Source organism: Grampus griseus (assembly GCF_964374135.1).
Source record: "Grampus griseus genome assembly, chromosome: 2".
Taxonomy (NCBI): domain Eukaryota; kingdom Metazoa; phylum Chordata; class Mammalia; order Artiodactyla; family Delphinidae; genus Grampus; species Grampus griseus.
This window is the reverse complement of record NC_139018.1, coordinates 126,831,821-126,855,000: the sequence shown is the minus strand read 5'-3', so window position 1 is coordinate 126,855,000 and position 23,180 is coordinate 126,831,821. Positions and strand designations below refer to the sequence as shown.

Sequence of the window (23,180 nt, the reverse complement as noted above, 5' to 3'; positions counted from 1 at the left end):
ACTGTGGTTAAAAGCATGCCTGGGTTCTAATCCTGGCTTTACCACTTTACTGGTTTAGCTGTGTGACCTTGGCTAGCTGCTTCTTAGTCTTTCAGTTTCCTCTTGAGGATAATAGTGAGGTTATTGTTGGCTTTACATCACTTAATATGTGTAAAGCAATTAGGCTACTGATTAGCATATGATAAATACTTAAATGTTATTGCTCCTGTTGCAGTTATTATTACTATTATTGTTATGTTAGGCCTTTCTTGGACACCTTTTCTCAAATTTTAATCCCCTCCCTATGACAGTACTTCCTTCTCTGCTTTATTTTTTTTTCATTAAGGACTTTCCACTAGCCTGCTGTATACACTATATATCCCTTATTCACTGTGTGCTGTAGGTCTCCCCCACTAGAATGTAAACTCCATAAAGTCAGGAATAGATACAGGGATTTATTCCTAGCACCTAGAGAAGTGTCGGGAGTATATTGGATGCCCAGTAAATGTTGTCTGAATGGATAATGTTGAATTGTGTGCCAGGTATTGACTAGATATTGGGGATATAGAAATGAAAAAAGTGCAAAAAGGTTTCTTCTCTTAAAAAGCATGTAGTATAATAGAAGAGACTCATACCTACAAAACTAACTATAGTTATTTTGCCCCATGTAAGTGATGGTGATGGTGGTGGTAAAGGATATCTGAGGATGGCCTCATAGAAGGTGTCAGTTGAACTGGACTTTTGATCCAGATAAGGAAGATTGTTTCCAGGCAGAGGTAAAATCTTGAACAAAATTACAGAGTTTGACAGTTTGGGCAATGGCTTGAAACTAGGAATGTCAGTATCATGTCAGGTTAACAACAGTTAGGTTAACAACAGTGTAGGTTAATTAGAAGTAGAGGGAGCTAGGAAATTGGTTGGGACCAGGTTTGGGAAAGATAGCTGTTAGAGGTACAGGTTGTCTAGCTCTTACCTGGACAGAGTAATGGGATTTTTGATGTTCAATATGTGAAATTTAATGATAACTGGCTGTAGCACTAACATTTTAGTTTTGGTTTTATTTTTTGAAGGTGAGAGTGTATTTCTTTATAGATTGTTATAAATGAACTATAAAAACTTGGTTTTTAGAATATTGCTTTTTAGAAACTATTTGAGAGCTGTGTACAAAACAAATTTGTCAATAACGGTTAATTTATAGAATTGAGGAATTAATATTTTTTGAATTAAGAATGTGTACCACGTGTGTAATTATCAAATTTTTATTTAATTTGTTATTTCCCATGGGTCAAATTGCCAAACTTTAATTCCTACTGTGGCACTGACACAAAGCTGGTGTCAAAATATATTTTAAAATAATTAGTTTTGTTTAGAATGAGAACACATGAAAAATAGGTTCATTTTGAATTATTGGATTTTAGAAATTGGTAATGTATTGGTATTTGAGGAGATTGTTCTGTATTTCGGTACAATTAGACTAAAAGCTGAAATTGGCTTTTTAAAGCAAGCTCCTTTTAACCTTGGCAAAAAAAAAAAAGGCTTATTTATGTGTGTGTGTGTGTGTGTATGTGTTTTAAAGTTCAACTTTGAATGCTTAATTTGTTAATATAAAAAGAATATTTGGCAGACTATGGCTCCCCCCCTCCTGCTTCTAGAGGGGTTGTACATTTCAAATAGAAACAAAATTGTAGTATCACAATAATTAGTATTGCTGAACAAGATTCAAAAGACTGGTGTTTGTGTGGAGAAATTACCGTTTTCATTTGATGAAGCAGATTTACTTGGGGATTGTCATAATTACCCAATCATGCAATTCTAAATTATTAGATTAGCATCATAAATTGATCCTGGCCAGTCAGGGTGAGGAGAGGCTTTTACCATCTTTCTCTTTCTACCTAAGTGTCTTGCTACTATTTCCAAGCAAAAGTGTAGCAGGACTGGATTATTCTTTATGCACTACTGCATTGGTTAGCATTTATTAGTGTTCCTTTATTAATGTGAATTATTGACATTAATCTGTTTTATATTTGTTTTTGGCATTTTTATGTTGATTTTCATTTCATTGTTCCCTTTAAAAGAGTGGAAGCTATAAGTATACACATAGCATTTGAATATATACACATTTTATGGCAACGCAAGTCACTGACCCATTGACAGTTTTTTTTTCTAAATGAGAACGTAATACAATGAACATTTTCAGAATGTAACTATTTTATCAAAACGTAAATTCAGTAGGCTGTGTATACCAGTTAAATATAAAGTATATCATGTGATATAGAGGATAGGAAAGTGGGACCTAGGACACCAATTTGTGAATCTTGGCGTGGATAGAATATTACTGAACATTTAAGTAATACTTCCTGAAGAAAATGGATTAGTGACATTAGCAATGCCCAATTGGCTAACATTGTGTTTTTATTATACAAATTTTAAAAAATTTATTTTTCTATTATTCAGTAAGTATTAGTGGAACTATCTGTGGATTGTTGAAATTTGTAGTAATGAAATTATATTTAATTTTGTTTTAGAGTTAAGAATAATTACTAACCCATCTAATATTTTTTTCTTTATTAAGGAATTGGATTTTGTGAAAAAGTAACAAAGAAGAATTCTCTGCAAGGATCACATCTAAGTGCACTTTCTGCTGATACATCATTTCTAGTAAGACATCCTTTTTTCTATGTTATGAAGTAAATAAAATGGGAATTTTTTTTTTAATAAGACTGTCTTGTGACCTTGAATAGCAGTCACTTTGGAGTTTATTTTGGGGATTAAGGTAGATTAATTAAGGAAATTCATAAAATCCTGTTGAATATACATATATATGTATGTGTATATACACACACACACACAAAATATACATAATGTGGTCTAGTGACAGTTTCTCATATAGTGGCACCGCTGAGATAATCCCATACTTTTACATCTTTTCCACTTCCATTTTCCATGTCCATTACATGTATTTGAAAATAAGGGAAAAAAATCTAAAGTCCATATTTACTGTGACAGTAAGTTGGAGGAAGAGAGGGTTTGAGGACATGAGTTACGTATTATGAGGAGAGATTTTCAAATGAAAGACAAAGTGGACAAATCTAGCCATATTTCTTGAAAGGTGGAAGGGTTGAAGAAAAAAATTAAGCAAATTTAAGAAATGTTTTTAAAATGTAGACTTTTTTTGTGACTTTGAATTTTTTGCCTTAAGTCGTAGGTCCACATTTGCAAAGCTCTGGAGTAGGCAGTTTTGATTTAAAAACTTACATTGGCCTAGGTTAATGGTTCCAGTATGCTAGTAAGATGTGTAGTTCTCCTCAAAAAGCTTTCATAAGTGAAACTTCACTTGAATTCTACCTTCTACTCAAAATGGAAAAGAATTAATACTACGATATTTTAAAATGTAATTTCAGAAAATGTTAGGGGATAGTTTTTGGTGTGTTATATCTAATATGTGAACATTCTGAATGTTAGATACAGTTGATCAAGCCTGATGGTTATGTCAGTAAAAACCTGGGAAAGCTACTTGCAATATTTGCTCTTGTTATTCTTGTTTTAAGAGTACTTTGCTGTTTAATGTTTAAATTTTTTCTTGAATAGTTAAACAGTAGAAAGAATTTTTATGAGCTTACAAAATGAGTTTTTGTTAAAATACTTTATTCCAATGTCAGTTTCTTATGCCCATATATTTTTCTTCTTAAACCTTGACTGCAGAACAGCCCATTTTATGATATCCTTCAGTTTGGGGAACTAGGGGAAAAGGTATTGTTTTTCCAATTGAAAAGTATCCTTCAGTCGAAAAATTGTATATGTACAGGAAGGATGGGAATAATGAAGTTTAGTTCACATTTTAAAATATAAACCTTGGTTAGTCTTCTGTATATCTTTTAATGTTTTTTTTTTCTTTTCTTATCTTTTTTACATTTCTTATATATATATATATATATATATATATATATATATATATATATAGAGTTCAGTAACTGCTCAACACTGAGTGATTTGAATTAAAGCACTATAGGAATTTAGACATTCTCATTCCAGAGAATTTCACCTATAATTTCCTTATAATTCTGTACCTTCTCTGAACCTCCGTGATGGCTCTGAGCATAACTTCAGTTGTTATATTTGGGTTATGTTTAAGCTTTAGGGTATCCTCTATGATACTTTTTTCACTAAGTTCTGAAGATATAAACAGTGTCTTATTCTTTATGGCAGGTTTTGCATGGTTCTGAGGGCTGTGATTGAGTTAAGAGCTACTTGTTTTGGAGTTACTCTGAGTTCTTAGATGGGAAACACTCTTTCCTTTTGAGTAGTTTCAAATACTGACTGAAGAACTTCAGATTTGTTTTCCCTATAATTCTGCCCTAATTCTGAGTAGAAATTGGAGAAGTTGGCACAGACATTGGGCAAAATTTTTTCTGCCTTTTTTCTTTTCCTTCATGTCTTAGAACTGCTTTGGGCTCTTATATTTTAAGCGTTTGGTCCCCTTTGAGTTAATTTTTATATATGGTATTAGGTAAGGGATGAGATTTATTTCTTTGCATATGAAAATCAAATTGTTCAAGAAGCATTTTTGAAAAGGTTATATTTTCCCCTACTGAATTACTACCTTGGCACCTTTGCTGCAGATCAGTTTACATTATATGGGGGTCTATTTCAGGATTCTGTTATGTTCTATTGATTTATGTATCTATCCTTATGACAATACTGTACTGTCTTGATTACCATAGCTTTATATTAAAATCAGGTAGTGGGGCTTCCCTGGTGGCGCAGTGGTTGAGAGTCCAACTGCCGATGCAGGGGACATGGGTTCGTGCCCCGGTCCAGGAAGATCCCACATGCCACAGAGCGACTGGGCCCGTGAGCCATGGCTGCTGAGCCTGTGCGTCCGGAGCCTGTGCTCCGCAACAGGAGAGGCCACAACAGTGAGAGGCCCGAGTACCGCAAAAAAAAAAAAAAAAATCAGGTGGTGTAAATCCTCCAAGTTTGCTCTTCTGTTTCAAAGCTGTTTTTCTATTCTAAGTCCTTTCCATTTCTGTGTATTTTAGAATTAGCTTGTCATTTTCTACAGAAAAGCCTTAGTGGGATTTTGATTATGAATGCTTTTATCATAGAGGCTAATAAGGAGATAGTTAATCTCTTAAGGAAGTTGAGTCTTCTGTTGTGTGAATTTGGTATATTTCTCCATTTAAGCTGTCTTTAGTTTCTCGGCAGTATTTTATAGTTTTCAGTGTAAAGGTATTACACGTATTTTGTTGAATTGATCTCTGTTTTCTATTTTTATGTTGTTGTAAATGGCGTCTTAAAATCAGTTCCCGATTGTTTGTTGTTAGTGTATAGAAATATAGATTTTTACATAAACCTTTGTAATTTATGATTCTGCTAAACTCACTAGTTCTGGTGGCAGTTTTGTGTATTCCTTCAAATGTTCTGCGTAGACCATCATCTTGTCTGTGAGTGTAGACTATTTTACCTCTACCTTTTCAATTTTTGTACCTTTTATTTCTTTTGCTTGCTTTATTGCACTGCCTAGTAGTCCCGGTGCAATGTTGAATAGAAGTGGTGGGCTCACATTGTTGCCTTACTCTTATTTATTTATTTATCTATTTATTTATGGCTGTGTTGGGTCTTTGTTGCTGTGTTGGGTCTTCGTTGCTGCACATGGGCTTTGTTGTGGTGCACAGGCTTCTCATTGCGGTGGCTTCTCTTTGTTGCAGAGCATGGGCTCTAGGCATGCGGGCTTCAGTAGTTGTGGCTCATGGGCTCTAGAGTGCAGGCTCAGTAGTTGTGGTGCACAGGCTTAGTTGCTCCGTGGCATGTGGGATCTTCCCAGAGCAGGGCTTGAACCCGTGTCCCCTGCATTGGCAGGTGGATTCTTAACCACTGCGCCACCAGGGAAATCTCTGTTGCCTTACTGTTGATCTTAGGTCAAAACCATCCAGGCTTTTACCATTAAGTATGATTACCATCATACTTAATGTAGGCTGTAGGTTTTTTATAGATGTCCTTTATCAGATTGAAGAAATTCCCTTATATTCGTCGTTAGCTGAGAGTATTTTTTTTCTTATTATCAGTGAGTATTTTTATCAAATGAATTTTTATCAGATGCTTTTTCTGCATCTTGAGATGATCACATGGTTTTTTTCCTTTTGTCTGTTAATGTAGTTGGTTGATTTTTGAATATTGAATGAATAAATCATACATTTCTGAGATAATCCCCACTTGGTCATGATGTGTTAATACTTTTTATATATTGCTGGGTTAAATTTTTTATATTAAGAAGCCATTTATTTTGGTGAGCTATCCCAAGAATTATCTCACTTTCAGTCTTTTTAGGTCAGTGATACAAAAGCATAAAATTCCGATGTTGAAGCCTTGAAGAAAGTTGTTACAGATACAGATAATAGACAAAAATTGCAAATATGTAAATGTTTTCTGATATCTTGAAATAAAGGTAATTTTGAGTTAAATTGTTGTGTAAGTTCAGATTTGTGTTAATGAGAGATTTTTTTCATCTGTGTTCATAGTAGACATTGGTATGTAGTTTTTTAATAATGTCTTTGGTTTTTGTATCAGGATAACAGGGTGAGTTGGAGAAATTTCCTCTTCTGGAAAAGTTTTCATACAGTTGGTGTTATTTCTTCTTTAAGTGTTTGGTAGAATTCACCAATGAAGACCACTGGCCTTGGAGTTTCTTTGTGGGAAGGTTTTAAGCTATGAACTCAATTTATTGGATTGATATTGGGCTATTCAGATCTGTAATAATTCTTTTTGAATAAGCTTTAGTTTTTTGTGTCTTCTAAGGAATTTGTCTATTTCATGTAAGTTGTCTAATGTATTGGCATGAAGTTTTATGTTATATTTCTTTATTGTTTTAATGTTTGAAGGATCTGTAGTGATACCTTCTCTTTCATTCTAGTATTTGAGACCTTCCTACTTTTTCTAAAGGAGCATTTAATATTTAAAACGTTTCTCTGTCTGCATTCTGCAAAGTTTCTTTACATGTGTTTGTTTACATGGAGTTAATTTTTAAGCTCCTTTGTGATTTTTTTTGGACCTATATAATTTCCAAATATTTCCTAAACTTTCCAGATATTTTTCTCTAATAGGTTTTTAATTTAATTCTTTTGTGGTCCACAAACATATTTTGCTTTGTGGGTTTATTATAGAGTGCAGAATGTTGTCTGTATAAATGAATGTTTTGTGTGCACTTAAGAAGAATTGTATGCTGTTGAGTGGAGCTTTCTAAAAATATTAGGTCAAATTGATTGATAGTGTTCGTCAAGATTTATCCCTTCTGATTTTCTATTTGTTTACAGTAATTGCTGAGAGAAAAGTCAACTTTAATTGTGGATTTGTCTGTTTCTCCTTTCACTTACTGGTTCATGTATTTTGAAGCTCTTTTAATAGGTGCATACATATCTTTTTTTAAAAATGTATTCTTGATGAATTGGGTCTTCTATCTTGTCCCTCTCTATCTCTGGTAATATGTTGCGAAGTCATTTCTGAAATAGCTTGTATAGTTTCTGACAGAAAGTCTGCTGTTATTTTTACTTTGTTGCCTCATATGTAAATTTTCTATTTTGTTTGACTGCTCTTCAGTCTTACAACTCTTTTAGTGACTATGATGTCACTTGATTATAAATGTGCCTTCATATGGTTTTCTCTGTGAAAATCCTGTTTAGTTTTTTTGAGTTTTTTTTTTTAAACCAGATTTAGAAACTTATTGACCACTATTTTTTCAGATATCCCACTTATCCCAGGTGATATTTTGGAGGGGAGGGAATTTCAGTTATACTTTTGAGATTGTCTGTCTCAGCACTTAACTCCCCCTTTTTTTTCATTCTTTTTTTCCTCTGTTTTATTTGGATGGTTAATGTCATGTCTCAAGGTTCACTGATTGTTTTTTCAATATATAATCTGTTCTTAATATCATCCAGTATGTTTTTTGTTTCTAATAATTATTTTTTATCTCTGGAAGTTTTATTTTTCATTTTTCTCCTCATCATATTCTTATTTTTCTTTACCTTTTCTAACATATAAAACTTATAATCATTGTTTTAATGTCTTCATCTGTTAATTCCATTAACTTTATCATTCCTGGTTCTCTATATTGATTGCCTATTATTATCATGGGCCACATTTCCTGCTTTTCATTGTTTGAATGCTGGACATTGTTGGATATAGCGATTTTTTTGCACTTTTTATACAGTGTTGAACTTTGTTTTTGTACACGTTTAAGTTACTTGGTATCAGCTGAATCCTTTTGAGGCTTTTTTTTTTTTTAAAGCTTTGTCAGCATTGGTCCAGAGTAGCTTTTATTGTGGGGTTAATTTGGTCATCCATTAAGGTTATGTTTTTCTGAGGGTTATAATCCATTTTGAGCATTATTCTCAATTCATTGTAATCCCAATGGATATTATAAAAAAATTTTATTAGTTTGTTTCTGTTTTGTGTTCTAAAGGAAATTTTGTGGTCTTCCCAAGAATAGCTTAGTCACGAAAAAGAAGATCAAATCAGAAGACTTTGTCTACTCAAAGCCTATAAATCTACAATAATTACTTTCATGAAATAATGTCACAAGGATAAACAAAAGAAATAAAGAGTCTGAAAGAGGGTCAGTTTGTACATGTGCACTTACTTTATGACAAAACTGGCACTTTAGAGTGGTAGGAAAAGAATTATTCAATAAATGATATTGGAACAATTGGTGATAAAGCAAAAATATGACTCATACTCTATACCATATGCAAAAACCAATTAAAGATTGATTTGTACATCTCAGCGTGAAAGGCAGAACTATAAAACTTTAGAAGCTAAATGTAAGGAGAACATGTTCATGATCTCTGGACAGGAAAATATTCTTAAAAAGAAATAAAATGTGCTGATATAAATAACACAGTTTATAAGTTTGATTACCTTAAAATTAAGAAACTTTGTCTTTGCAAAGTCACCATTAGAATAGAGAGGGAAAGCAGGGTGGAAGATGATATTTGCAACACATGTAACAGACAAAATGTAAATATCAGAATATTCAAAGCACTTCTGCACATCAGTGTGACAAAGACAAAAAATCCAATAGAAAAAGGGGTAAGAGACATAAAAAGGCACCTTCTGGTTTTTTTTGGCTGCATGACACAGCATGTGAAACTTCCCCGATGAGGGATTGAACTCACATCCGCTCCAGTGGAAATGCGGAGTCTTAACCAGTGGACCACCAGGGAAGTCCCTTAAAGGCACTTTCTAAAAGAAATACAAGTATTCAAGAAATATGTGAAAAAGGTGCTTAACTTCATTAGTAATCTGGGAAATACAAATTAAAACTGCAAAGAGGCTCCATAAAACACTAGAGTGTCTGAATTTAAAAAGTAGATTGACAGTACAAGTTTTGGAGAGGATGTTAAGTTATAGCAACTCAGTAAACACTGCTGGTAGGAATATATGTTACTACAACCGCTTTAGGAAACAGTTTGTTACTTGCTTACCCTGTGACCCAATAATTTCCTTCCATGAGTGTACCCCTGAGAGTAGTGAATGAACATGTGTACCAAGAGATATGTTGATAATATTGGTGGCAGCAGTGTTTTAGTAGCTTCAGACTCAATTCAGTATTCATCAACAGTTGATTGAATAAAATTGTGATATGTTTATATATATATATAACATATATATGTTTATATATATATTTATATCTGTTTATTTTATAGCAATAAAAATGGATGAACTACAGCTACATACTACACAGGTAACACAAATATGTTTCTCAATAGAAGCTAGAAACAAAAAAATTCATTATTTGTGATTCCACTTATGCAGAGTAAAATCAAAGCACATAAAAACACGTAAAATGTATACATTTCATGCTTGTGTATATTTTATGTTAACACCAAATATGCCAGTTCCTAATTGTATTGCATGCCTACCCATATTGCTATACTTCTTTTCACATTCATTTAGAAATCTTCTGATTCTGAATATAATGGTATATGCCAAATCATGTTTATCTTTATAAATAAAGATAAAGTTAGACCTAGAACAGCGTTTATATACAGGTTTGATTCAGGTGATACAAGGTTAAAAGATTTAAATGCATTTAGTATTCGTAATAATATAGAGAATGGAGATGGTTTCTAGTAAGAATAATTTATCTTTTTACAGGATGCAATTATTGGCAAAGGTTTTTTTCCAGAAATCATTATGATCTGGGATAGGTATAAGAATCTACATTTTAAAAATGACAGAGTGCTAATATTGAAAGTGAGTTGGTGGTGGAGGACTAGAATCTCATTCTCATTTTCACACCTTGCCTTGATGTGTCCTTTATTTTTTCTGTGTGTCCCATGTGAAGACGACATTGCTCTTATGTGTGTGTAATTAATCTGGGAATGAAAGGTCATGAATGGATGGGATTTAGTCTTAATAAGGGCAGTTTACAAAATACCCTTTTTAATAATAATTTTAATAATATGGTGCTTATCTCTAAGGAGCCCAAGGTGCCCTGTGGTTATATCCTCATAATTTCCTGCAAGAGTTTCAGCTATATTCTTGCTCCACTTTGTACAACTGATTTGAGGTAGTGAAGATGTGAGTCACTAAAAGTCACATGGCAATTCATTGGTATATCTAGAAATAAAATACACATTTTATAGGCTGGTCATTCTAATAAAAATTTCAGTTATAATGTCTTTTTAGTCAGTAGTTTGGATTATTTATCATGATTAATAATTTGTATCATTTAAAAACGTGTGTCTTTAAGGAAACACAATTAAAAAAAATCTTCAAACTCCCTGTACAATTAAATGAAAGGAGCGATAGTGACCTTAAAAAAATTACTTCTAGTTTCCGTCAAATTTAGTTAATACATAATTTTTCACACTATATATGTTGTGTAAAATAAGTTGTATATTTCTCTATTAGGAATAGGTTCTTAACAATATACCCCTAAGCTCTCCTCTAATTTTTTAGCATTCAGCTTTAAAATGTCTCTAATCTGAATATATAACCAGTTATTAATCAGAGAAATCCAAATGAACTAGAAGGATACTATTTTAGAAGTTTAGATGATTTCTCCCCTCCCCTGAACCTATTTATGTTTTGCTATATTAACGATTTTACCTAAAACATTCAAAATAAACTCACAGTGAGAAGTGATATTTTGGAGTTAATGATTTTAGGAAGGGTACCAATATTTAGTATTTCAGTTGTCCTAATTTTTCTAAGAACTAGTTGTTTGGATGTGTTACAGCCAAGTCACAGCTAGCCCTTGCAAACTTAGAAAAAGGCTCTTCTCCCAATTTTAGGTGGATGCTGCCCTCTGCTAGGGTTCAGGGTTTAGAGAGTGGAGAACAAACTGGATTCAGTCCCCACTTGCCTTCTCTTGGCCCTATGCCCATGTGCAGGTGCAACCTCCACCATTGTTCAAAGTGCCTTGAGTCATAATGATTTCTTGCCTTTCTTTTGATAGACTTATATCATTTAAATTGTTTTTCAGGCCAGAATATCTATCATGATACCCATGAATTTGTTAGGCAGTCCCTTTTGTAGTTAGTATGGGATTATTTTCTCAGTGATATCTATGTTTCATACTTTTATTGATCATATGTTAATGTTTTTGAATTTTACCTAAAATTTATAACCAAATATAAGTCAGAGCTTTATAAAATTAAGTGTAATTGTTTGTAGGGTATGTTCTGCCTTTATGAAAGTTATATAATACAGAAAAACTGTTTTCAAGTAATAGCTATAAGTTCAAAGTAAAGTTTGTTTTCCTTATTGAATCATATCTTTAAATACTGAGTAGTAGCCATCATTAAGTTCATACAACATATTGTATTTTAAAAATGTGTAATTAGATATAGCATGTGTAATTCTGGCTGAAATGGAATGCTTTGGTCATTTTCCATAAAACAATAGTTAAATGATAGTCTTAAATTAATTTAGAATTTGAATTTCTGCCTGGATTTAATTGTTTGTAAACAGTAATAAAAATATCCTATTTTACAGTGAAGAAAAATGTTCTTGTATTAAAAGTAACTGAAAGATAAATCTGTAAGAGCAAAGAATCTCTAATCACATTGAAAATTACAGTAAGATAGTCTCCCTCAAGTTCATGCGACTAAGAGAATAGCGGTTATTTTGTTTATATAGTTAATAAGGGAATGCAAGACATCATTTGTGACTGTGTGTATGTGTGTGCACACATGTGTGTGCATAAGGTAGTTGCATTGCCCAGTACTGAAATTGGGATTAAAATTATTTGGCATTGCTTGATTCTGATTTTTTAAGATCTTTTAGCAAAGTGGATGGCTATTAGGGTTTCTTGCTTATTTAGATCAATTTTTTTCCCCTTGTAGTAGATAAAAATTAGAGGACCCAAGGCAATTCGTGTTTAACTGCAATTAAAAAAAATTAACAACATGCTACTAAAAACCCAATGGGTCAACAGTGAAATCAAAGAGGAAATCAGAAAATACCTTGAGACAAATGACAATGAAAACAGAACATTACAAAATCCATGGGATGCAGCAAAAGTAGTTCAAGGAGGGAAGTTCATAGTAATATAGACCTTCCCCAAGAAACAAGAAAAATCTCAAACAACCCAACCTACCACATAAAAGAATTAGAAAAAGAAGAAACAAAACCCAGAGTCAGTAGAAGGAAGGAAATATGAGAGAGGAAATAAATAAAATAGAGATCAAAAAGCAGTAGAAAAGATCAATAAAACCACGAGCTGGTGTTTTGAAAGGGTAAACAAAATTGACAAGCATCTAGCTAGAGTCACCAAGAAAAGAGAGAGAACCCAAAGAAACAAAATAAGAAATGAAAGAAGAGAAATAACAACCAATACTGCAGAAATACAAAAAACCGTAAGAGAATACTGTGAACAATTATATGCCAACAAATTGGACAACCTGGAAGAAATGAACAATTTTCTAGAAACATACAACCTACCAAAACTGAATCAAGAAGAAATAGATCATTTGAATGGACTGAATACTGGAAGTGAAATATAATATGTAATTTAAAAAAACTCCCTGCAAGCAGAAGTCCAGGACCAGATGGCTTCATTGGGAAATTCTACCAAACATACAAAGAAGGACTTATACCAGTCTTTCTTCCAAAAGATTGAATATGAGGGAACACTCCCAGAGTCATCCTATGAAGCCACCATCACCCTGATATCAAAACCAAAGAAACTACCAAAAAAGAAAATTACAGGCTAGTGTCTTTGGTGAATGTAGATGCAAAAATTCTCAACAAGATATTAGCAACTTGAATCCAACAATACATAAAAAAGATCATATACCACAATGAAGTTGGATTCGTCCCAGGGTCACAAGGATGGTTCAGCATACACAAATCAATCAATGTGATACACCACATTAACAAAAGACAAAAACCACATGATTATCTCAATAGATGCAGAAAAATTATTTGATAAAACTCAACATCCGTTCACGATAAAAACTCCCATCAAAGTGAGTATAGAGGGAACATATCTCAACATAATAAAAGCCATTTATGACAAACCCACAGCCAACATAATACTCAATGGTGAAAAGCTGAAAGCCTTCTTCCTAAATTCTGGAGCAAGACAAGGATGCCCACCCTCACCACTTCTTTTCAGCGTAGTATGGGAAGTCCTAGCCACAGCAATCAGACAAGAAAAGGCAATAAAAGGTATGCAAATTGGAAGGGAAGAGGTAAAATTGTCATTATATGCAGATAACATGATACTCTACGTAGCAAACCCTAAAGACTCCACATAAAAACTAATATATGAAATCAGCAAGGTAACAGGATACAAGATTAATATACAGAAATCTGTTGCATTTCTTTACACTAACAATGCAATATCAGAAAGAAAGTTAAAAAAAAAATCCCATTTAAAATCACGTCAAAAATACCTAGGCACATATCTAACCAAGGAGGTGAAAGACCTATGTGCTAAAAACTATAAAACATTGATAAAGAAAATTGAAGACAATTCACAGAGATGGAAAGATATCCCATGTTCTTGGATTGGAAGAATGAATATTATTAAAATGGCCATACTACCCAAAGTAATCTACAGATTTAATACAATCCCCGTCAAAAATACCCATGACATTTTTTCACAGAACTAGAACAAATAATCCCCAAATTTGTATGGAACTATAAAAGACAAAGAATTGCCAAAGCAATCCTGAGGCAAAAGAACAAAGCTGGAGACATAACCCTCACAGACTTCAGAAAGTACTACGTAGCTATGGTAATCAAAATAGCATGGTATTGGCACAAAAATAGACATATAGATCAATGGAACAGAATAGAGAGCCTGAAATAAACCCACACACCTATAGTCAATCTTTGACAGAGAAGGCAAGAATATACAATGGAGAAAAAACAGTCTCTTCAATCAGTGGTGTTGGGAAAGCTGGACAGCCGCATGTAAGTCAATGAAGTTAGACCACACCCTTACACCATGCACAAAAATAAACTCAAAATGGGTTAGAGACGTAAATATAAGACATGTCACCATAAGACTCCTAGAAGAGAACATAGGCAAAACATTCTCTGACATAAATCGTAGCAATATTTTCTTAGATCAGTCTCCCAAAGTAAAAGAAATAATAACAGAAATAAACAAATGAGACCTAATCAAACTTAAAAGCTTTTGTGCAGCAAAGGAAATCATCATCAAAACAAAAAAACAACCTACAGAAGGGGAGAAAATATTTTTAAGTGATGTGACCGACGGGCTTAATTTCCAAAATATGCAAACAGCTTATAAAATACAGTATCCAAAAAGAAAACCAACTCAAATCAAAAATAGGCAGAAGACCTAAGTAGACATTTCACCAAAGGAGATATACAGATGTCCAACAGGCACATGAAAAGATGCTCAACTTTGCTAATTATTAGAGAAATGCAAATCAAAACCACAGTAAGGTATCACCTCACACTGGTTATAATGGCTATCATCAAAAAGTCTACAAATAATAAATGCTGGAGAGGGTATAGAGAAAAGGGAACCTTGCTACACTGTTGATGGGAATGTAAATTGGTACAGCCACTATGGAGAACAGTATGGGTGTTCCTTAAAAAACCAAAAATAGAGCTACCATAGGATCTAGCAATCCCATTCCTGGGTGTATATCTGGAAAAGATAAAAACTCGTAATTCGAAAAGATACATGCACCCCAGTGTTCATAGTAGCACTATTCACAATAGCCAAGACATGGAAGCAACCTAAGTGTCGAATGGATAAAGAAGATGGGTGTGTGTGTCTGTGTGTGTGTGTATACACACACACACAAAATGGAATATTTCTCACCCATAAAAAAGAATGAAGTATTGCCATTTGCAGCAACATGGATGGACCTAGAGAATATCATACTAAGTGAGGTATGTCAGACAGAGAAAGACAAATATTTATATATGGAATCTAAAAAATAGTACAAATGAATTTATTTACAAAACAGAAACAGATTCACAGACATAGAAAACAAACTTATGGTCACCAAAGGGGAAAGGGGTGGGGAGGGATAAATTAGGAGTCTGGGATTAACAGATGCACGCTACTGTATATAAAATAGGTAAACAGTAAGGATTTACTTTATAGTACAGGGAACGATATTCAGTGTCTTAAAATAACCTATAATGGAAAATAATATGAAAATCATGTGTGTATATATATATGTATGTGTAGATATATAACTGAACCACTTTTCTGTACACCTGAAACTAATACAATATTGTAAATCAACTATACTTCGATAAAAAAACTTAAAAAATAAATATAATAAACTTCTGATTACTCTTTTTAAAATGTCATTCTACATTTTTGAAGTCAAGAATCATAGAGTGAAAGCAGTGATATCCATAAGTGAAATTAAGAAAGCAGTTCTATTTATAATAGCATCAAAAGAATAAAGTACTTAGGAATAAATTTAACAAAAGAAGTGCAATACCTGTACTCTGAAAACTAGAAAACATTGTTGAAAGAATCTAAAGGCAACCTAAGTAAATGGAAGACATACAGTGTTTATGAATTAGAAGACTTACTACTATTAAGATTTCAGTACTCCCCAAACAAATTCAGGGCAATCCATATCAAAATGTTAGCTGGATGTTTTTGCAGAAATTGACAAGCTGATCTTAAAGTTCACGTGAAAATTCAAGATACCTTGAATAGCCAAAAACCAGTCTTTAAAAATAATAAAGTTGGAGGATTCCCATTTCCTGATCTCAGAACTTAACTACAAAGCTATGGTAATCAAGACATTTTGCTACTAGTGTAGGGATATACATACAGATTAATGGAGTAGAATTGAGAGTCTAGAAATAACCCATACAATTTATGGTGAATTGGTTTTTTTGGAGGGGGGTCTGGAGATTTTTATTTCATAAGTTTTTTTAGTTACAAAATCAATTTCTTTAATAGATACAGAGTTACTCAAATAATCTCTTTGATCTGTTTTGAGTTTTTGTTTTTGAAGAATGAATCAATTTGCTCCAAAGGTGTAGAATTTATGTGTGAAGCATTGTTTCTAGTAGTCCCTTATTTTCCCTTTAATGTCTTAGGGGTCTGTAGTGATATTTTCTCCTTCATTTCTGATATTGTATCTTCTCCCTTAGTTTGTCAGTCTTATAAGAGATTTATCAATTTATTGGTCTTTTCAGAGAAACCGTTTTTCATTTCATTGATTTTCTCTATTTTTTTCCCTTTTCAATTTCATTTACTTCTACTCTTATATCTTCTTTCTTTCTTTGCTTTGGGTTTATTTTGCTCTTATTTTTCTAGTTTCTTAGATTGGCAGCTATGATTGTTAATTTGAGACATTTTTACTTTCTAATGTAAGCCTGTGAAGTTGTACATTTCCTTCTAAGCACTGCTTTAGCTGCATCCCACATATTTTGCTATGTTCTACTTCATTTTTGACCAGTTAAAAACGTTTTCTAATTTCCCTTCATTCATGAATTATTCTGACTTGTATGGTTTATTTCCCAAGTATTTGGAGATTTTTTTGTTACAGATTTTAGTTTTAGTGGGACACCTAGATATACACATGTAAATGAACAAAGTTGTTTCCTAGCTTTACACCATATACAAAAATTGGCTCAAAGTGGATCAAAGACTTAAATGTAAGAGCTAAAACCATGTAAACTTAAGTTTTCAAGACCTTGAATGAGGCAGTGGTTTCTTAGATATGACACCAAAAACGCAAGCAACCAAAGAAGAAATAAGACATACTGAACTTCGTCAAAATTAAAAACTTTATCCTTCTGGGGACACTGTCAAGATAGTGAAAAAACAGCCTGCTGAATGGGAGAATATATTTGCAAATCATATTTCTGATAAGGGTCTAGTATCCAGAGTATATAAAGAACTCTTACAAGGTAACAATGACAAGCCAAATAACCCAATTTACGAAAGGATTTGAAATATACGTTTCTCCAAAGAAGATATACAAATGGCCAATAGGCTCATGAAAAGATGCTTTATATCATTAGTCATTAGAGAAATGCAAATGAAAACTACATTGAGATACCACTTCACATCTACTAGGGTAGTTGTAATAAAAAAGACAATAACAAGTGTTGATGAGGGTGTCTGAAATTGGAACCGTTGTACATTACTGGTAGGATGGCAAAATGGTTCAGACCCCTTGGAGCACAGCCTGGTGGTTCCTCAAAAAGTTAAACATAAAGTTACCACGTGACCCAGCAATTCTCCTCGTAGGCATATACCCAAGAGAATTGAAAACATATCCACACAAAAATCTGCATACCACTGTTCATAGCAGTTAATAGTTAACTAATGGAAGCAACCAAATATCCATCAACTATTGAATGAATAAATAAAATGTGGTATATCCATAAAATACAACATTATTCAGCCAAAAAAGGAATGAGGTACTGATAATACTTAACATAGATGAGCCTTGAAAACATTATGCTAAGTGAAAGAAGCCAGACACAAAGGGCTGCATATTGTCTGATTTCATTTTATGAGATGCCTCAAATAGGCAAATCTGTAGAGTCAGAAAGTAGATAAGTAATTTTCAGGAGTTGGGGAGAGGAAGGAATGGGGATTGATAGCTAATGGGCATTGGGCTTCTTTTTAGGATGATAAAAATGTTCTGGAATTATATTAGGGATGGTTGCAAAAAAAAACCCAACAATGAACTCTGAATTGTACACTTCTAAAAAGGTGATCATAATGGCACACATCAATTATAACAATTAAAAATCACCTAGAAATGAAAACAGTGGCCTACTTCTGATATAAGTTATCATCAAACCAGGATATCCTTGAGAGTGAGGAGTCTCGCTTAATAATTATACCCATACAAATAAACATAAAGCTGACTGTCCCAGGTACACCAGAGTGTATGTTCTCCCTGCTTCTTGGTGTGTTTAAGCTATTTTCTTTCTCACATAGAAGACAGAGATATAAAATTTTTCTTGTCCTTCATTATCGAATGTGGAAAAAGAAAAAGACTAAGACAGCCATGTTATTCAAGGAAATAGAGAAGGTATTTCTCTATGGAAATGAATGTAAATGTGTGTATGAAGCGCAATGTGTAGCTATAATACAATTAGATCTTTATTCATTTATATGATTTTGTCACTTAACTGTCACACATAACCAACCAGTGTTTGAATGAATAAGAAGTTTAGTGCTGTAACATAATAAAACAGTTGCTCTGAGCTAGGGATGTGCATCATAATAATATGTGGAGCTTTTAAAAATTACTCTTGCTTGGACATCAGTCTCAATTATGATTTGATAGTTTTATTGTGGGGCCAGGGTAAGTTCATGCATGCAAAATATATGTTATAGCTGCTCAGTTGAATTTAGTATCCATTTAATTTGAGAGCCACTGCATTAAATCAGAGTTTTATTGATTCATTTATTGAAATATATAGTTATTACTGTTTGGTGGATAAATAGTAAACAGCTGTAGGACCTGAGAGAACCTTAGTCTAAACAATACCCACCTACCTTTTTCCCACCCAGGGCTAGCCCTGTTGGTAATCCAGAAATTGTGATTCCTCTACTCCTCCAAGAACAGAGATTGGGAGGAATCTTATTTATTTATTTATTTAGGTTACATTGAAGCAGGAGCAGTAGTGGGAAGTAGGTAGAGGCTCAAGTTCCTTTGGAAATGCTTGAAACTTATATCCTTGGCAGACAGGGAAGGGTATTTTCATCACTGTGTGGAATAGGAGGGATTGGAAGATGGAGACCTTGTAGGAGGTCAGAACTCTTTCATTTAGCTGATAACTGCCCACAGCCTTTGTTTTTTGACAGCCCATTTTAGCACCAGATAAATTGCCCTCTGATGGTGGAATTGGGGGAGGACATAGTGTAATGTGGTTTCTCTTGTATAGCCACACATAGTTTAGAAGACATTATCTTAATGCTAGACTCATGAAATTGGAGTTGCGTTGCTCCTTGAAGATTTTGCAGTTTAGCTTATTTAGTGATGGATCATATATGTACAAAAATGTCCCCGTGACATTTTTAATTGATAGCCTTTCTTCAGCCACTGCTTAAATTGTCCTACTGGTGATGCTATACTGTTATACTACACATGGCATTAGAGCCAAAATTTTAACTCTGCCTCCTTGTGCTGACTTTGGATGAGAGCTAACCATTTTGGCCTCAGTTGCTTCACCCTAGAAATGGAGCAAATGCTAACTACCTCACAGGATGATTGTGACTACTAAATGAGGTACTGTACATTAATTTCTGACACAGCTGTTGGTACATGTAGACATTGGATAAATGTTAGTGACCTGTAAGTAGTTCAGTGAAGAACAGCTGACTGCCTTCAAAAGGTTGGCTTTTAGAGAGTTTTCACAGCCTGGGGCCTGAAATCTTTCTTACACTTTGATTTATTGCTTCCATTTGTTAACTTAGCAATTGTTTGTTAACCATCTGTTTTTGGGCTAGGCACTTCGGTAGCTTCCGAGGTTTTAAGGGCAAATGCAGCAGACTTAATCCTCTCCCTCCCTGAGCTTACAGTCTGGCAGGGGGAAAAAGAAATTAAACATTCATTTGTACAAGTAATTTATTTGTGGTAAATGCCATAAAACAGAAGTACAGAGAGCCACAGAGGAGAGCGCAGCAACAGGGATGCAGAGGGAAAAGCAGAGAGATTCCCGCACAGAGGATCGGTGCCGACCGGCACTCACCAGCCCAAGAGGCTTGTCTGCTCGCCCGCCGGGACAGGCGGGGTCTGGGAGCTGAGGCTCAGGCTTCGGTAGATGCAGGGAGAGGACTGGGGTTGGCAGTGTGAAAACAGCATGAAGTGCACCATGGCTAGCCAGGAGGGAGTCCGGGAAAAAGTATGGACCTGCCGAAGAGATAAGAAACTTTTCCTTGCCTCTTTGTTTCCTGGTGCTCGAAGAGCACTGCTTAAAGCAGCTCCAGAGACAGGCGGAAGCCGCAGCTATCATGGCGGACCCCAGAGAGGGGCACGAGTTTCTAAGGCTGCTGCTGCCGCCACCAACAAGACTGTGTACGAGCACAGGTCACTATCCACACTTCCCTTCCCTATCCACACCTCCCCTCCCAGGAGCCTGTGCAGCCCACCACTGCCAGGGTCCCGTGATCCAGGGACAACTTCCCCAGGAGAACGCATGGCGCGCCTCAGGCTGGTGCAATGTCCTGCTGGCCTCTGCCGCCGCTGGCTCGCCCTGCATCCATAACCCTACCTCCAGCCGGGCTGAGTGAGCCAGAGCCCCAGAATCAGCTGCTTCTTTAACCCTGTCCTGTCTGAGCGAAGAACAGACGCCCTCAGATGACCTACACGCAGAGGCGGGTCCACATCCAAAGCTGAGCCACAGGAGCTGTGGGAACAAAGAAGACAAAGGGAAATTTCTCCCAGCAGCCTCAGAGCAGTGGATTAAAGCTCCACAATCAACTTGAGGTACCCTGCATCTGTGGAATACCTGAATAGACAACGAATCATCCCAAATTGAGGAGGTGGATTTTGGGAGCAAGATATATTATTTCTTCCCCTTTTTCCTCTTTTTGTGAGTGTGTATGTGTATGCTTCTGTGTGAGATTTTGTCTGTATAGCTTTGCTTTCACCATTTGTCCTAGGGTTCAGTCCGTCTGTTTTTTTTTTTTACCTTTAAAAATTCTTTTCTTAATAATTATTTTTTATTTTCATAACTTATTTTATCATACTTTATTTTATTTGATCCTCTTTCTTTCTTTCTTTTCTTTCTTTCTTCCTTCTTCCTTCCTTTCTTTTCTCTCCCTTTTATTCTGAGCCGTGTGGAGGACAGGCTCTTGGTGCTCCAGCCAGGCATCATGGGTGTGCCACTGAGGTGGGAGAGCCAACTTCAGGACATTGGTCCACAAGAGACCTCCCAGCTCCACGTAATATCAAACGGCAAAAATCTCCCAGAGATCTCCATCTCAATGCCAAGACCCAGCTTCATTCAACGTCCAGCAAGATACAGGGCTGGACACCCTGTGCCACGCAACTAGCAAGACAGGAACACAGCCCCATCCATTAGCAGAGAGGCTGCCTAAAATCATAAGGCCACAGACACCCCAAAACACACCACCAGACGTAGACCGGCCCACCAGAAAGACAAGATCAGCCTCATCCACCAGAACACAGGCACTAGTCACATCCACCAGGAAGCCTACACAACCCACTGAAACAACCTTAGCCACTGGGGATAGACACCAAAAACAATTGGAACTATGAACATGCAGCCTGCAAAACGGAGACACCAAACACAGTAAGATACACAAAATGAGAAGACAGAAAAACACACAGCAGATGAAGGAGCAAGGTAAAAACCCACCAGACCTAACAAATGAAGAGGAAATAGGCAGTCTACCTGAAAAAGAATTCAGAATAATGATAGGAAAGATGATCCAAAATCTTGGAAATAGAATTCAGAAAATGCAAGAAACATTTAACAAGGACCTAGAAGAACTAAATATGAAACAAGCAACGATGAACAACACAATAAATAATATTAAAAATACTCTAGAAGGGATAAGTAGAATAACTGAGGCAGAAGAACAGGTAAGTGACGTGGAAGATAAAATAGTGGAAATAACTACTGCAGAGCAGAATAAAGAAAAAAGAATGAAAAGAACTGAGGACAGTCTCAGAGACCTCTGGGACAACATTAAATGCACCAAGATTCGAATTATAGGGGTCCCAGAAGAAGAAGAGAAAAAGAAAGGGACTGAGAAAATATTTGAAGAGATTATAGTTGAAAACTTCCCTTATATGGGAAAGGAAATAGTTAATCAAGTCCAGGAAGCACAGAGAGTCCCATACAGGATAAATCCAAGGAGAAACACGCCTAGACACATATTAATCAAACTATCAAAAATTAAATACAAAGCAAACATACTAAAAGCAGCAAGGGAGGGCTTCCCTGGTGGTGCAGTGGTTGAGAGTCCGCCTGCCGATGCAGGGGATACGGGTTTGTGCCCTGGTCCGGGAAGATCCCACATGCCGCGGAGTGGCTGGGCCCGTGAGCCATGGCCGCTGAGCCTGCGCATCTGGAGCCTGTGCTCCGCGACAGGAGGGGCCACAACAGTGAGAAGCCCGCGTACCGCAAAAAAAAAGAAAAAAAGCAGCAAGGGAAATACAACAAATAACACACAAGGGAATCCCCATAAGGTTAACAGCTGATCTTTCAGCAGAAACTCTGCAAGCCAGAAGGGAGTGGCAGGACATACTTAAAGTGATGAAGGAGAAAAACCTGCAACCAAGATTACTCTACCCAGCAAGGATCTCATTCAGATTTGATGGAGAAATTAAAACCTTTACAGACAAACAAAAGCTGAGAGAGTTCAGCACAACCAAGCCTGCTTTACAAGAAATGCTAAAGGAACTTCTCTAGGCAAGAAATACAAGAGAAGGAAAAGACCTACAATAACAAACCCAAAACAATTAAGAAAATGGTAATAGGAACATACATATCGATAATTACCTTAAATGTAAATGGATTAAATGTTCCCACCAAAAGACACAGACTGGCTGAATGGATAGAAAAACAAGACCCATATATATGCTGTCCACAAGAGACCCACTTCAGACCTAGGGACACATACAGACTGAAAGTGAGGGGATGGGAAAAGATAATCCATGCAAATGGAAACCAAACGAAAGCTAGAGTAGCAATTCTCATATCAGACATAATAGACTTTAAAATAAAGTCTGTTACAAGAGACA

General features: G+C 35.2%; 1 protein-coding gene across 7 annotated transcripts in view; it reads left to right on the top strand.

Annotated features, from left to right (window-relative positions):
* The window catches only part of MEF2A (myocyte enhancer factor 2A), a 173,784-nt gene that overhangs the window by 22,778 nt on the left and 127,826 nt on the right, over nt 1-23,180 (top strand). For 6 of the 7 annotated variants that reach the window (XM_082648542.1, XM_082648540.1, XM_082648536.1 and 3 more), the window contains exon 2: nt 2,552-2,637. The gene's annotated coding sequence lies outside the window, so the exon portion shown is untranslated. Of the gene's footprint in view, nt 1-2,551; nt 2,638-9,677; nt 9,716-23,180 lie in introns of all 7 variants that reach the window. The other variant, XM_082648537.1, reaches the window with a different exon arrangement.